Source organism: Bolinopsis microptera, chromosome 6 (genome assembly GCF_026151205.1).
Source record: "Bolinopsis microptera isolate Bmic1 chromosome 6, MBARI_Bmic_1.0, whole genome shotgun sequence".
NCBI classification, from domain to species: Eukaryota; Metazoa; Ctenophora; class Tentaculata; order Lobata; family Bolinopsidae; genus Bolinopsis; species Bolinopsis microptera.
The window spans coordinates 1082686-1089564 of NC_087077.1; positions in this window are offsets into that span (position 1 = coordinate 1082686).

Sequence of the window (6879 nt, forward strand, 5' to 3'; positions counted from 1 at the left end):
ATATCAGTATATCTGTATATAAGTATTATACCAGTCCTACAGACTTACAGAGTCAGACTGGTAATCTAATTGTCCAGGTAACACAAATTCCAACTGCTCTCTACTTTATAAAAAACAACGTACTACAATTTCAACTGCTCATGATGATTCTTTCAAAGAAATTTCTAATAAAACAGTAAACTCAGTGCCAACAATTTAAAATGAAATCAAAGGGGTTGTTCAATTATTACGTAATCAGCTGACGCCAGGGGAGAGGGGAGTTTCCAAATTATTACACTAGTGTAATTTTGACACAATACACATATTACACAATAGCTGTGTGTAAAATTGATAACGGAGGGGGGGGGGGGGTAAAGATTGTTCAAAAAGTGATCACAATGCTGGCAAGCATGACCGTGCCTCTTATATTCACAATACTATTTAAGTATTTACCCCCTTTACAATTTACCCCCCTTTACTATTTACCCCCTTTATTATTTACCCCCTTTACTATTTAGGTACCCCCTTTACTATTATACATCCTTTACTATTATTATTATACCCCTTTATTGTTTTTGAGTCATTAATACTCATCGAAAGTAGTTCAGCAGGTATATTTAAGTTCAAAACATTCTAACTAAATGTTAAAGATGACTGGAATAAGAAATAGTTATGTCGAGGTTTTAAGAAATTTGCGCAAAATACGCGCCATGATGCAGCATGAGCATGTTATCACAGTGCTGCCGCTGGCAAGCACGATCGACCGTTGCCTTTATTGTGGGTATTTACTATATGTACCCCCTTTACTATTATACCCCCTTTACTATTACTTTATAATCTTTGACAAAATCTAACTTCATTGTATTTTTTATTTTTAACTGAATTTTGTCGGAAATATGATTGAATTGATAATATTAATAATGACTAAAAATATGAGTATGACTAATGATTAAGTATCTACTATAAAAAAGCCAGCCATCTCAAAAATTACATATTGTAGACTGTTATAGTTTTATCGACATTATTTAGTTATTTATGGCCGAGATCCAATCTCTTTTAAATAATCTCCTGAACATATTCCGAACGTTTTATGGTGATCGACCAAAAAATTTAGGAGGATAAATATTTGTAGACCCAATTTTCACTACATACGAGGGATACGCTTTTCTGTGCAGGAAAGTTGTGAGCATAATCGACGACACATTCCTATCATATATAAATATATTCTTCGAATTTCCTGACCCAATAGATCAGTGATCTAACTCTAATAAAAGATACAGGAAGTTAAATGTTAAAAATGTTAAAAATCAGTGTCATCCATCGCGTCGGGCAGACTAATAGTAATATATATAATACTAACAGCAATATAATAGTTGGTTCGTGCGCACTTCACGCTTTTTAAAAACACAACGCACAAAACGATATAAATTCACGCACTTTTAGCTACTTGTAAGGACTTTTTACCAAATACTCTTAATCTTATATACTTAATATATACATGAGTAAAACCCCGATTTACCGCGCTCCGATTCACCACAAACGCCGATATACCGCGGCCGTCTCCTTTCCCCCAATATTAATAGGGCTTAACAAGTATAATGTAAACACAGTATAATGAGTCACAGAGATAACATAAACAACAATAAAAATCCTAGCTATAACTGGATCCTTCTGTGACCTTTACAGTCGGAGATTCAGATATTTCAAATCTAGCGACTATCTAGTATAATAATTGCTAAGCAAAAGATACGTATAGTGAGTATTAATTTTAAAATTTTAGTACTCAAAATATAAATATCGAAATACCAAAATTTTCCAACTTTCAATTCTATGAATACGACTTGATACCGCCGTTTATTTTTTGATTAGAATTACTATTGATTAAAATCTAATCTGTATTTTAAAATTCAATTGATTAAATTTTAAAATACAGTGTATACTCTATATATAAAGCGAGACGATTTACTAGGTCCCGGTCAAGGTGTATCTGTTGCCATTTTACTGACAACACGGTATCACCTTTAACACGACTTTCCGCAAAAACCGTGAGATATATACAATGGAAACTGGGTCAAATGCTTTTATAGTTTTATGGCCTTATTATCAGTATACAGAAATAAAAACTTGGCCACGGAATAACAACTTTAGGTCCTGAAATTTGGACCCCCAAGTAGTACTAGTACTAGTGTCAATTGTAATAGGGGCAGCTGTACTCGGCAATAAAGATTCAATAAACATCACTATCAGCTAATTGGACACTAACTACCAACCTTATCCCGAAATACTAAGTCTAACTCTAGGTATCGACGCGAAAGCAACCCAAAGAGATTTTTGCAGCATGTGATTGATATAAGTAATTGAAACTTATTACAATTCGAAAGTCGTAAATGAATGGGAAAAGCGAGCAACCGATTTCATTTTCGGTATCATTTGCATTTGCGGACGGTTATTCAAAATCAAAATCAAATTAATATCATTTTCTTTTGTTTGGGAAAGAGAGACACTGGCAGTGGTCCACTCTACCCATTATGGGTTTTGGTCAAATTAATAAACAGAGAGAATTTAAAGCATTACTTAAAACATGCAATATGGCCCGCAAGACAGGAGCCATGCTAAATTATTAGGTACTCTAAATCTATCGTACCCTGCAACGTAGCCAGTTTTATAAATGGCTACGTTCCTTGCAACGCGTGATATAGTCCTATAGTCCTAGTACAGACTGGTGATCTTATTGTCCACTGTCCAGGTAACACAAATTCCAACCGAAATACTAGGTATAAATATTAAGAGCTGCAAGGATCTCAAAGAAACAAAGAAACTTTTGAACGAATTTCACAATCAAAAGTTCGTATGTGATTTGCCTTGAGTCACAGCTGCAAAGGTGTCTATGTGTTTATTTGTACCAGTACAATTAGGTTACCAGTCTGCAGATATATAGTCCTAGTCCTATAGTGTCCTACAGACTAGTAATATAATTAATAATTGTCCACTTTCCAGGTAACACAAATTCCAACTGATCTGATCCGCTTGATGAAAAAAACGTACTACAATTCCAACTGCTGATGATTCTTTCAAAGAAATTTCTAATAAAACGGTAAACTCATGAGTGCTTATTGAGTGCCAACAATTTAAAATGAAACTTAATAAATCGCGTTACAAAATTTGATTTTGATTGTTTGTCCTGAGAAATTGATTGGGTATTTTAAGTCAAAATAAAATAAAATAAACAAGCTGTTGATAATAAGACTGTTTTATATAAACCCTCACCCCAATCCAAACCATAACCACAGAGATAACCGAAGAGGTCACGTCAGGATGCCTCAGGAGGTAATTATGAGTTCAAGGAGGAAAGTAACAGTTCCAGCTTGAACCTATAAGCAGGACCGGTGCACTAATCAGCACTATCAGTTAGACTTTTCGTTTCTCTAATTTTATTCGGGGAAGGAGTATTGAGAAGCCAAGAGTGTTCCGCAGAAGCAATATTACGAGGCAATTGGATATTCTCATACGACCTTTTGGTTGTGGAATTCAATCCTATTAAAATTCCCTACCAGTCTGCAGGAGTGCAGGAGTAGGACTATATATCAGTATATCTGTATATAAGTATTATACCAGTCCTACAGACTTACAGAGTCAGACTGGTAATCTAATTGTCCAGGTAACACAAATTCCAACTGCTCTCTACTTTATAAAAAACAACGTACTACAATTTCAACTGCTCATGATGATTCTTTCAAAGAAATTTCTAATAAAACAGTAAACTCAGTGCCAACAATTTAAAATGAAATCAAAGGGGTCGTTCACATATTACGTAATCAGCTGACGCCAGGGGAGAGGGGAGTTTCCAAATTATTACACTAGTGTAATTTTGACACAATACACATATTACACAATAGCTGTGTGTAAAATTGATAACGGAGGGGGGGGGGGGGGTAAAAATTGTTCAAAAAGTGATCACAATGCTGGCAAGCATGACCGTGCCTCTTATATTCACAATACTATTTAAGTATTTACCCCCTTTACAATTTACCCCCCTTTACTATTTACCCCCTTTATTATTTACCTACCCCCTTTACTATTTAGGTACCCCCTTTACTATTATACATCCTTTACTATTATTATTATACCCCTTTATTGTTTTTGAGTCATTAATACTCATCGAAAGTAGTTCAGCAGGTATATTTAAGTTCAAAACATTCTAACTCAATGTTAAAAATGACTGGAATAAGAAATAGTTATGTCGAGGTTTTAAGAAATTTGCGCAAAATACGCGCCATGATGCAGCATGAGCATGTTATCACAGTGCTGGCAAGCACAATCGACCGTTGCCTTTATTGTGGGTATTTACTATATTTACCCCCTTTACTATTATACCCCCTTTACTATTACTTTATAATCTTTGACAAAATCTAACTTCATTGTATTTTTTATTTTTAACTGAATTTTGTCGGAAATATGATTGAATTGATAATATTAATAATGACTAACAAGAATTGCGCCCGTTGTTTCGTTTTGGCGGACGCTAGCTTTCCATTTCACATTTACTACAAATTTAAGTATAAGCTCCAATCAGCTCACTTCAATCTTCATGATAATAATATTGATAAATTATGCATCAAATACGGGAAACACTTGAAATTCAGTTCAATTGCCGTAGAACTTAACTTGTATCTGTAATTCAAGAAATTATCAGCAAAGGTAAACTATACTCGTGTACACATCAATACACTACGCGTGCCACGTACAAATTGGGCGTATTACCTAATAGTAATATTATAATTACATGCATCATATACATTAAAACACAGTCGCGCCGCGCATTCATAGATCACAGGCTATCTATACATCACATCTCCGCAAGCAATCCTCGCGCGCGCGCAACTTTTTCGTTGCTTGGTTGTTGGTAACGAACGGAACACGACATATATTTGACCCACCTCTCGTTCTCCAAAATCCACGTTTTTCTGCAAAAACCTCCATTCGTAACCTTTCACTATTGCCTTTTTTTAAAAGGGTGAAAAGGAAAAAATATGAGTATGACTAATGATTAAGTATCTGCTATAAAAAAAACCAGCCATCTCAAAAATTACATATTGTAGACTGTTATAGTTTTATTGACATTATTTAGTTAATTATGGCCGAGATCCAATCTCTTTTAAATAATCTCCTGAACATACTCCGAACGTTTTATGGTGATCGACCAAAAAATTTAGGAGGATAAATATTTGTAGACCCAATTTTCACTACATACGAGGGATACGCTTTTCTGTGCAGGAAAGTTGTGAGCATAATCGACGACACATTCCTATCATATATAAATATATTCTTCGAATTTCCTGACCCAATAGATCAGTGATCTAACTCTAATAAAAGATACTTACCTGGGGACCCCAGGCTATTATGTTCATAAACATTCCGCCGAATAAAGATTTGGCGGAATGACAGGCTGAGCGCGGCCCAGTAAAAAGATACAGGAAGTTAAATGTTACTCTTCGATATTCCTGACCCAATAAATCACATACTGCAGTGAAAACTGTAGAGTAGTTAAGTTTTTTCCAAATTGTCCCGCACATTCAAACAACAATTTGGCGCCCCCTAAGATGGCGCCCCCAGGGCTTCTCTTGACCAATTAACGTTCAATCCGTTTAATACGTTTAATCGGTTTAATCCATGAAAACCGATCAAAATCTCGCTCGCAAACCTTGCACGTGCACGTGCGCTTTTGAACACCGTTACCATTGTAACTATATGCAACTTCCTATTTCTCATATAATTTGCACGTGGGTGGTCATTACATACACATTACACACATTACACACATTACACACATTACATACACATTACACACATTCTAAATTCTACAGAAATAATTCTTTGGATTATAGTAGAGATGATTTGACGTCATTATCACCCTTTGATGACGTCATCGAATTTAACCTATTTTACAGCAAAAAGGAGTTATTTTATTCAAAAAAAGGTCTTGTTGAAGTTAGATAATTGTTTAAGCGTTCTGAAAATCTACCAGAAAGTTTGCCTAGCTTGCTCCTTCATAAAGATATTCGTCATTGAACATTGGAGTTAGTGCTTTTTTGAAGAATTATTTTATAAAAACGTCAATTTTACGATTTAGTATTCTCTGGTGTTGGGCCATACCTTGGGTTGTGGAGCTCGGTTCTGCTTCCTATAGGTATAAATTGTACATTAGGCTAGTTTTAAAGTTGAAAATCGAAAAGTTGCACACGTGGGGATACGCCCAAATTGATAGAAAATTGCTAAAATCTCTGCAAATTACTGTTTTCACCATTTTCTGTCAACTTTGGAGTGCCTTTGTGATTACAGTTCTTCTTGAAATACTTTGAAACTTTGCATGCTTATCAAACTATACATATACATACAGTATATGCAGTATAAATATAATTTTAAACCGAATACTGAATACATTGCAACCATGCGACTCATAAACATTAAACAATACTCCAATCCGGATTTTACATATATGCAGATAGTCTTTAGCATTTAGATTTGGGTAGCATCAATTGTGTCTCGTTTAAAACTGCCTATTAAAGTATATAGTGGACGGGTTTCCTTTTATCTTCCATTGTCGAACGACTTCTGATGAGTCTGAATAAAATAGGAAAGGGGGTATAAAGGCTGCGACGGTCGCGCCGAGGGGGTTTCTAGAACATAAAAAGGTCTAAATTTCAGGAAAAATATTAATGCATCTAACAAATTCAAAAACAGTACCTTGGATTTGTATCTTCAACGCTTAATACGGCCCTTTTATTAAATCAACCAATTTAAAATGGCATGCACTGCATATTATCAATGTTTTGAGTTTTAGCTACAGTTGCTTAGCTGCATTTGCGGTCAATAAAATCGGCATGATTTGCAGATCTTCGC